This window comes from Anser cygnoides, chromosome 19 (assembly GCF_040182565.1).
Source record: "Anser cygnoides isolate HZ-2024a breed goose chromosome 19, Taihu_goose_T2T_genome, whole genome shotgun sequence".
Taxonomy (NCBI): domain Eukaryota; kingdom Metazoa; phylum Chordata; class Aves; order Anseriformes; family Anatidae; genus Anser; species Anser cygnoides.
The window spans coordinates 496,064-505,892 of NC_089891.1; the positions used below are offsets into that span (position 1 = coordinate 496,064).

General features: G+C 48.2%; 1 long non-coding RNA gene across 1 annotated transcript in view; it reads left to right on the forward strand.

The window, feature by feature from the left end:
- The window catches only part of LOC125184268 (uncharacterized), a 213,179-nt gene that overhangs the window by 36,140 nt on the left and 167,210 nt on the right, over window positions 1-9,829 (forward strand). Inside the window, exons 3-4 of the long non-coding RNA XR_010825902.1 lie at window positions 1,459-3,617; window positions 4,924-5,008. This is a non-coding gene — a long non-coding RNA (uncharacterized lncRNA). The remainder of the gene's footprint in view (window positions 1-1,458; window positions 3,618-4,923; window positions 5,009-9,829) is intronic.

Here is a 9,829-nt window from a genome sequence, read left to right on the forward strand (position 1 = left end):
AGAATATTCAGAGCTGCTTTCACAGAACTGATTTGGAAGAAATTATTAACATTTGTATTGCAACTTCTATTAATAGGGAAGTCATTAATAGTCAGTGATTTATGTTTCTCCACTTTTATTGAAGATATGTTAAGGGACATGAGAGATGAACATGCAAAACTAACATAGACCATTAAAAAACTCCAGCAACAAATGTGCACATACTCCATAAATGCACAGTGGTATACTTCATTTCCCCTCACTCAAACAGAATTGTTCACATACCTTGAAAACGTTATGCCTATGTCTCATGTTTGTTTGTACCCATTGACAACATCCATCAAGCAATATCCTCAGCCACGCCAGAAATCCATGGAGGCCCCTGTAGGCTTTCACTGCCTACAACAGCAAAAAAGCACAAACCCCTCCACCCAACCACAACTCTGCACAAAATCACATACATACAGTCTGAGATCCTATGTGCTCTGACACATTCCCAGTACAGCATTTCCATCCCATCCCAAATATCTTGCACACTTACACATTCATACATTCATTCCAGAAAAAAAAAAAAAAAAAGCTATCAACACAATGCTGTCTGTATCAGAGCATGAGAGGTGGTAGGCAGTCCTGTACAATGCTGATGCTTTTGAGAAAGAAGGAATTCGCTGGTAGTCCTGGAGAGTGAGTGATCTAGTTCTAGGAAAAGGGCACTGTCACTTGAGCTGCTTTAAATGCTGTCAGATCTAAACATGCTCTTCTTCTGATCACTGGTATTTTGGTTATTAAAAGCTCTGTGCATGAAGCTCAGTGAATACCACGGGGACAAGGTTAGAAAAACGATCCAATAGCCAGCACCAGGCACTGTCCTGTGCTTGAAGAGCTTGTTCCAAGGAGGGCTCTGGCACTGCAGCACCCGTCTTTTGGGTGTCCTGGGCCCCAGCCAGGAGCCCAAGCCCAGAGCTGTCCCTGGGGCTCCCTGCACAGGTCATGGGGAGGTTGATGGAAACACATTGATTGCACTCTGCCATGGAGGAGACCAGAGCCAGTCAGTGGGAAACGCGCTTCAGGGGTGTATCTGAAATCCAGCCTCCCTGGGCAATCTCTGATTTCCATTCACATGCAGAAGTTAGAGGATGACAATAATTCCAAGACAATTGCTGTATAAATACTGTGCACCCAACTGACCATGGGTGGAGTTGAGGGGAGAGGTAAGGAGCTGACTTTCATTCAGACTTAGAATGAAAAATACTCCAAGCAAAATTCTCCAGACTGTTGCATAAGGGGGTTCAGTCTTCATGCTGAAAATACTTTTGTGTAGTGAGCTTAGCCAAAAACTACACAGCCTCTCCATCGAGTAGTGCTACTCCCACCACTGAGGCGGTAAGTGGTGCCAGATGCGCCTCCTTACCTTTCTGTCGGTTCAAAAGGGTCCTGTCAGCCACTGACTTTCTGTCACTTCTGTTTTCATTGCTACAGAGCCTGGAGCCCACTGGGACTAGAAGCAAAGCACAGCACAACCAGAAGAGACAGAATGAGAGAAATCTCTGAAAACAGGCATTCCTGCGCAGCAGTACTGTGTGGGCGTTGTGTTGGAGTGCTGACATTCCCCAGAGAGGAGAGGGCATTCACACACGCTGGAAATAGATTCTACCTCACTTTCTGCAAGTCCTTATGATGTGAGTTTCCTTGCCTTGTCTTCAGTGAGCATGAACTGAGACAGACACTCGTGAGCACCAGTGAAGTACAAGCATGGAGCACTGTCAAGGACTGTTGAGTTTGTGGCCCAATGCAAACCGCACTCTCAGCTCTGCTTTTTAGAGCAGCAGCATCAACCTTGTAACCTGTCTAGTTAGAAGGAAATTCCACACCCGCTATCTCCTGCTTAGGTCCTCTGCTCCTTCTACCCTGGACCAATCTGAGCAGCACCTCCTAGCTAGTTGCAATGACAGGAGAAGATGCATGGCTGCAAGTCACTGGCCTGGCCCCTCTTCAGACCCGTTGGTCATCTTTTCTGCCCAGAGAGAAGCAAGCAAAGTCAACCCAGATGGACCATGTGGGAATCAACAAGGGAAGTTCAAGAAGGCATCTTCTTGGGAGTCAAGATGTTTGATGTAAGATTTAACCTTAGCAGCTGGTGAACTCCAGTAGAGAAAAGAAGCTGTTGGTGAGCCCTCCTCTAAGTCTCTGAAGGAGCACAGCATCAAGGTCACCACCACACAGTCTGTGCTTAATGCTTCACTATAGCATCAGGTACCTTTGTTACTGTCATTAGATTCCTTTAACCATGCGGCCATAATGAAGCAGTTGAACAATGGACTTCACAAACATTTTGAGGATATGTATTCGTGGCGACATGGTACAATAAACCATTCCACCTTTCCTAAGCCATCCTGAAGTGCCAGGTGATAATGTAAAGTCCTCTTCTTCCCTGAAGTTTTATCTGTCTCTTCCTCCTCCCGTAGAACATCTTGCCACAGCTCATGGAGGTTGCACAGCTGTCTTGAGCCACACTGGGCAGCATGGCCTAAACTGACAGCAGCTAGTTGCTCCTGCTAACCTGGCCATTCTCATTAGCTGCTCCTTTCCCAGGAGCTCCTCCAGCTATTTACTCTTCCCTCCACCAACCTCTCCAGCTAGGCCTTCCTTCTTTACATCCACGTCCCACGGCTGCTTATGCCCTGCTGGCAGCTCTAGCTAGCTGCTCCAATTAATCTCTTCAGCACTGATGACTGAGTCGCTTCTTCAAAGTCTCCTGACTGTGGCAAGACCCATGGAGCAACCAGAGAGGAAGAGGTCTGTGCTACTGAACGGGTGTGGTTGAAAGAAGCCAACAAACCCGCACACAAGAGTAACATTTCCTTCCCACTCTGGCACGCTGGTCGCTTTGCTGGACATGTCCCCAAGAACAGCAAACTACAAAGCATAATTCAAACATGTTTCCAGCCTGCCCACTGATTTCTTTTGTCATGCAGTGCTCCCTTTTGACAGTGAAACCTGTGACTGTCGGTGACCAGGAAGGTGTCTCTTGGTCCTGCGCGCTGCAGGAGGGATACTGATTCATACCAGCCAGCCAACATTCTTTTAGACCTCAGTCCTGCTTCATACAAGGTCTCGGCTTGACCTTTTGAGGCTTGGCAGAAAGCATTTACCTGTCCTGGGCCTCACAGTGCCTGTTCCCAGCCAGTCTGGGCTAGGAACCCCAGATGTTGCTGGAGCCATCGTTTCACTTATCTATTACACATCCTGTTAAGTTCAGTCCTTAACATGTCTCAGATAAAAGAATCAGCCACCCCCAGAAACTGCAGAGGCCAGAATGGAGTCAAACTCTTTGTCAGTGGTTTCTTAAATGCTTATGTGGGATGCTGTGGAGCCTACTACTCTTCTGCTAATCCCAGAAACAAGGGATAGAGTCTGTGGTCCTGGTAGACTGGAAAAAGCAATCCCTGTTGGATTTGCAGCATGCTAGTGTTGTTATCAGCCATGCTGCTGGGATTAGCAGAACATGCCTGTAGAGATCAGTGTGCCCTGTGAATTGCCCGTGGATACTGTGACATGGAAGAGTGGCCTCAGGCTAACGTGTAGCAAAGCAGACTTGATGGAGACTGCTCGTTGCTGAAGTGGCAGCTACAGCAGAGGTAAGATGTCAGTGTGTCATCAAAGCATCCACATATCCTTCCTTCCTTCCTTCCTTCCTTCCTTCCTTCCTTCCTTCCTTCCTTCCTTCCTTCCTTCCTTCCTTCCTTCCTTCCTTCCTTCCTTCCTTCCTTCCTTCCTTCCTTCCTTCCTTCCTCCCTCCCTCCTCCCTCCCTCCCTCCCTCCCTCCCTCCCTCCTCCTTCCTCCCTCCCTCCCTCCCTCCCTCCCTCCCTCCCTTCCTTCCTTCCTTCCTTCCTTCCTTCCTTCCTTCCTTCCTTCCTTCCTTCCTTCCTTCCTTCCTTCCTTCCTTCCTTCCTTCCTCCCTCTCTCCCTCCCTCCCTCCCTCCCTCCTTCCTTCCTTCCTTCCTTCCTTCCTTCCTTCCTTCCTTCCTTCCTTCCTCCCTCCCTCCCTCCCTCCCTCCCTCCCTCCCTTCCTTCCTTCCTTCCTTCCTTCCTTCATCTGTGATTTATTTCACACAGTGAATTTTCTGCCACAGGGCTAATGGAATGGTGTCTTTCATGGGTGGGGTTATACAACACTTCATATGTGAAAAAATAAAGCCATTATAAACTTCCATTCACATAATGGGTTGGGATTGTGTTTGCTTATCAATAAGCCAAGGTTCTTAGCGATGAAGCAAAAGCATTTCCAGTATTAGCAGAGACAAGAGGTGTTTGAAAACATCCGTGGCAAGAAGTGCAGCTTTCAAATGGTGTTGTCAGTTATGCTGCAATTATTTCATTAGGCGTGCTGAGAGAGATGTCACCGGACCCAATGGGCCATGTGACAGGGAATGCCCATGTGTTCAGCAATGTTTCTGCTGCTCTCTGTGTAAAAGGAGAACTCTCAGAAATGCTAGACATAGCTGAACAGAAATGCTGGCACTCTAATCCTTTGGAGGAAAAGTCCTCTTTGCTGTCCCTCTGCTAAGACATGGCTGAGCGTTGGAGCCTGCGTTTGCTATGGTCACGTTTCTCATTAAGATGTCTGTTTGTTCTGCTGATGGGCATTGAGTCGCGTTAAATTAAATAGAAGGAGTGTTTTCTCCACTCCTAGCATAACATCTCTATGCCACGTAGGTTAATGTCTACTCCATTTGTGGGTTATTTGGTTAAGGCAGAAGCTGTATCACGCTAGCCCTGAAGAGACTGGGATGGCCTTTTGCCATCTCTTAATCCTGCTCCTCCACCCAGAGACCAATTTCTGCAGGTCTTTGCTGCAGGAAGGCAAAAGGGAAGTGAATGCATCTTTCCTTTAGGGAGTTTGATTTGCAGCTCTTTGTATTGTTTGTGTCTTCTCTTTCCAGCAATGACCTTCCTACCATGGCTTCCTGCCGCCTGAAAACCACCAAGCATCTCAGTGGAGAAGGAACAGATTGCCTAACCAGACAGGTAAGCAGAGAGGCTGGTAGGACAGACCTGTCATTTGAAGATGGGCTGCACTTGAATGAGCATCCAAGCTACACACTTACTCAGACGCCTCTTTTGTTCTCAGCTAATGTCACTGGAAGCAATCGCAGTTGGGCAGTAGGTCCTGGCTGAGAAGGTGACTTTCTGAATAGCCTTTCTTTCCATAACCCATCAAAGCAACTGGAAGGCTCCTGTTACAGAGCAGGTGAGGAGGGGAAGAAGCCTCTGTGGTAAGAGGAGGGGTGGAGGCAGGTCATAAATTAATTAGTAAGAAAAAAAAAAAGAGGAGGCAACCTAGTCCTGAAAAAGGGAGGTGATCAGAAAGGTTCTCCCACTGTGGCTGTATACAGGCTTGATTTTTCTGTCTGACTGCTGGACTGCTAAGGAAGGGTGCAATATCGACACCTTTAACTTCAGTGCTTAAAGCATCTATGGGATTCTAGAGAGCATCTGTCAAGTGCCAGAAAGGACTGCGGTACAGGTACACTGCAGAGTATACTTATGCTGGGGCCAGATATTTTTCAAAGATGTTTTACACAGCTCTTTTTAGAACCATAGAATCATAGAATGTCTCAGGTTGGAAGGGACCTCAAAGGTCACCTAGTTCCAACCCCCCTGCCATAGGCAGTGACGCTGTCCACCAAATCAGGTTGCTCATCCAACCTGGTCTCAAACACCTCCAGCAATGGGGCATCCACAAGCTCTCTGGGAAACCTGTTCCAGTGCCTCACCACCCTCTGAGCAAAGAATTTCTTCCTAACCTCTAATCTAAATCCCCCCTCTTTTAGTTTAAAACCATTCTCCCTTATTCTGTCATTGTCTGACTTGAGCAGAGTCACTCTCCATCTTTTTCATAAGTCCCCTTTAAGTACTGAAAAGCCTCAACGAGGTCACCCCAGAGCCTTCTCTTCTTCAGGCTGAACAGCCCCATCTCTCTCTGCCTTTCTTCATAGGAGAGGTGCTCCAGCCCCTTGATCATCTTCGTGGCCCTCCTCTGGACCTGTTCTAACAGATTAACAGCCTTCTTGTGCTGGGGGCCCCAGACCTGGACACGGTACTCCAAGTGGGGCCTCACAAGGGCAGAGTAGAGGAGGACAATTCCCTCCCTCAACCTGCTGCCCACTCCTCTGTTGATGCGCACAGCATGCTTCTGGGCTGCGGGCGCGCACTGCTGGCTCATGTCGAGACAGTAGAGTTGACTTGGGCAGGCTTCTTTAGCTTATTGCATATGATCCATCTCTGGTCCATGAGGATGGGTACAAGCCCCTGCCCACTTGAATGGTAAATCATCTGTGTAAAGCAGTCCAGCTCCAGCAGGAAACAGTGATGGTGACTTCCCACCAGGCAGCCAGCCACAAGGGTGCTAGGGTGCTGGTGCCCAGTGGGGGAGACTAGCAGCTAGAGGATCTAACGGTGCTTGCACACCCTGTCCTGTTGACATTCCCTGCTCATGCTACTAAAGTCTGCTAGGAACTGATCTTTATATCCATGTGGGTTGTATTTGGGAAGGCATGAGTTTAACCCGAGAGTGATGGCGACACTGTTTGAGCTCCAAGCAGGTCGAATAGGGGAAAATGTATCCTGTATCCTTTCCAGTTCAAGGTGCAAAGGCCACTGCACTTTTATCACTGCTTTGCCAAGCAGCACAGGTGTATGTCGCCTGCCGCCCAGATCAGGCTCTTCAGCTCCCCGAGAAATGCCTCCAGTTGGCCATTATCTTGCAGAATGCCTGGAGGGTCTTGGAACAGAGCCATCCTATGACCCTGCACTGCTGGCTGCCTTGCACATTAGCTAAACTTGGGCTTTACCTCTATAGGCTCCTATTCCAAAGCTTTGAGCATCGTCAGAGTCTCTGTCGGTGGTGTTTTCCTTAGATGCTTCTTATTTGCCACACTCTGGGGATTCTCCGTCAGAGTCTCGTCAGCAGAGCAGCAGTGCATGGCGTGGATCTGAATCTGGTGAGAGTGGCATTACAAGTAGCAGGCCTTGAGATTTATAGCATAAGTTTAAGCAAGTACATGGTTACAGTCAACCAACTCAAGAGTCAGACACTCCTCAGAATCTCTCACATGGGTACGTCAAAGGAGCTGATGAGTCTAAGAGTACTTTCAGTGTGAGAGCATCTGTTGCAGGAAGTTACTGTGATATCTTCCAAAGTCCATTTGATTTTATATTGCTCAGAAAGTAGTCTGCAAAAGACAGTCAATTCAGCTGATTGAGCATGTGACGTATGTGCTTATGAACTGGAAGTTGTTGCCAAAGTAGAGAAAAAGCTCTTTTTTGATCATTAGTTCCAGAGGAGAAAGACCAATACATTGGCAGACACGGTCCTCACACACACAGACTGACGGGTGGATTTCTTTCTTGTATAACAAGGCTGCCTCAACTAGGAGCCTGATCGGGGATAGCCCTCGAGCTAGCCCTCCCTTAGGAATTCCTGGGCATGGCCTGAGAGGTAGCATTCACACAGGTCCATTCTCAACAGGCGGTTTAGGCGCCAGCACCCATTTGTGACGGTCAGGGCCTTTCATAGCATAAGCATTTGTCTGTCTGGCAACGTCATCACATTGATGACTCATCCTGAGTTTTGGATTCACTAGAGCCTGCAGATCTCCTTTTCCTGGCTGAGCACATCTATATTTTGGTGTCTATTTTTAAATTCCCCTGTGCACTGCTGTGCTTGTACGTTGTCAAATTTCTCCCTATGCATTTGAGAGCTATGCTCCAATTTGCCCATTTAATTTTCTACCCTTCTATTTTTCATTCTGATGATGCTCTCTAAAATCCCCGTGTTATTTCCAGGGAGTGTAAAATCATCATAGTACCATGTGACCATCATAGTCATTAAGCTGGGGTAACAGGCAGTGAGTGGTATGGTGGCTCGGCAGCAGAAGGCCTGATGTCTTTGTGTCTCCTGTCACTGAAGCTCGGCACTGCCTAGCAGACTTTGCTGGGCAGTTCCTTTCCATACTTGTATCTGTCAGTACTTTGACCACTGGCTGATGAAGATCAGTACCCTGAGTGAGCAGCATACTTGCTCCTCCTTAGGAGTTTCTTCAGATCCGTAAAGGTGGAGCACAACACAGGTATACCAGGCAGGGGAATGCGTGTGTAACAGCAGTACTCTTGGACCACTGCACTGCACTTGGACCACCAGCACTGAAGCAGTGGGAGGTACCTGTTGATCCTGGTGCTCAGCTCTTAAGAGCAGGTGCCTGTGCTTAGTATAAAGGTTGATTTTATTCCATCATAGTCACTAGAAACTCATGGTTTTCCCAGTGAGCTGTGTTCCCTGGAATATGGAGCTGACTAGAGGGAGGTGAGGGGCAGAATGCCCTCTTCGCACTGCGGCCCTGCTCTCCTTTTGTGTGTGACCACTGAAGGTCTGGGTGTGTCTTGCTTAGGCTCACAGTGATACCACACTTGCTATTTCACATTCTCTTCATTGGGACAATTATTACGACGATCTCTATTGTTTTGGTCAGGGAGCCAGTGTGAAAGTAGTCTGTGGGAGTGAATCTAATACGCTTTGCCATGCAGAAGGCTTTCCCTGATGCAGCTGCTCTGTTCCTGATGGGCTACCATGTGGCAGGAGAGGTCGGCGAGAACCCAGGGTCTGGGTTGACTTCACCCCCTTCTCTTTTTGCCGTGAGGGAGAATTGTGCCCAAGTGAATCTTTCTGAGAGAAGAGCAGCGTCTGCCTTCTTAGAGCATGGTGCAGTTGCCTACTTCTAAAATTGACCCAGGTTCAGAATCTAGGGAGGTACACACCCTGAGTTAGCCTATTCTCAGCTCTCACGCAGTAGCTTTGCAGGGCAGTGTGCCTCAACATCAGCATGCTGGGACTTTTTTTGGGGGGCTAAAATGACTCACTTCCCAGGAGCTCCACTAGCAAGCCTTCTTTTGAAATGCTGTGGGAATTCAAGCTCTGAAGATTTTAGGGACCAGCTGCCTCAAACTTGGGTGCTGTGGTCTATGGCTGGGGACTGCTGACCACTGAGCAGGTGATGATCACTCCCCAGACTTCCCTTGCACCGCCCTCTTGCCGGAGCATGCAGTGTAGGGAATGAAGACCCCAAGGCAATTGCCATGTTAGGTACTGCCCAAATTGACAAGGATAAGATCTGAAGAAGTGTGTAGGCATCCAAAGAGACAGCTGTACAGAGAACGGGCATGTAAACGCAGCAGAGCGATGCAGAAGCCTACTTCCCCCTTCTTTGCTTCTGTCTGTGAAACAGAATAGGCACACCACATTTCTGGCTAATGCTCCCATGTGTTTCTTAGCCTCGGACAGTCCAGTAGTGCTGTTACTGTAGCCAGCTGCTGTGGGTTAGCCCTGGCAGGCAACTAAACACCACACAGATGCTTGTTCACTCCGCCCACAGTGGAATGGGAGAGAGGATTGGAAGGCTAAAAGTGAGGAAGCTTGTGGGTTGAGATGAAGACAGTTTAACAGGTAAAGCAAATCTGAGTGTGCAAGCAAAGGAAAACAAAGAATTCATCCACTGCTTCCCATCAACAGGCAGATATTCATCCATTTCCAGAGAAAGCAGTGCTTCATCACGTGTAATGTTTACTCAGGAAGACAAATGATGTAACTCTGAATGTCCCTGCTTCCTCCTTCTTTCACCGAGCTTTCATTGCTGAGCATGCCATTATATGGCATGGGACGTCCCTTTGGTCCATTGGGGTCAGCTGTCCTGGTTGTTTCCTATCCCAGCGTCTTGTGTACCCCAGGACTACTTCCTGGCAGGGCAGCGGGAGAAACAGGAAAGACCTTGACACTGTGTAAGCAATGTTCAG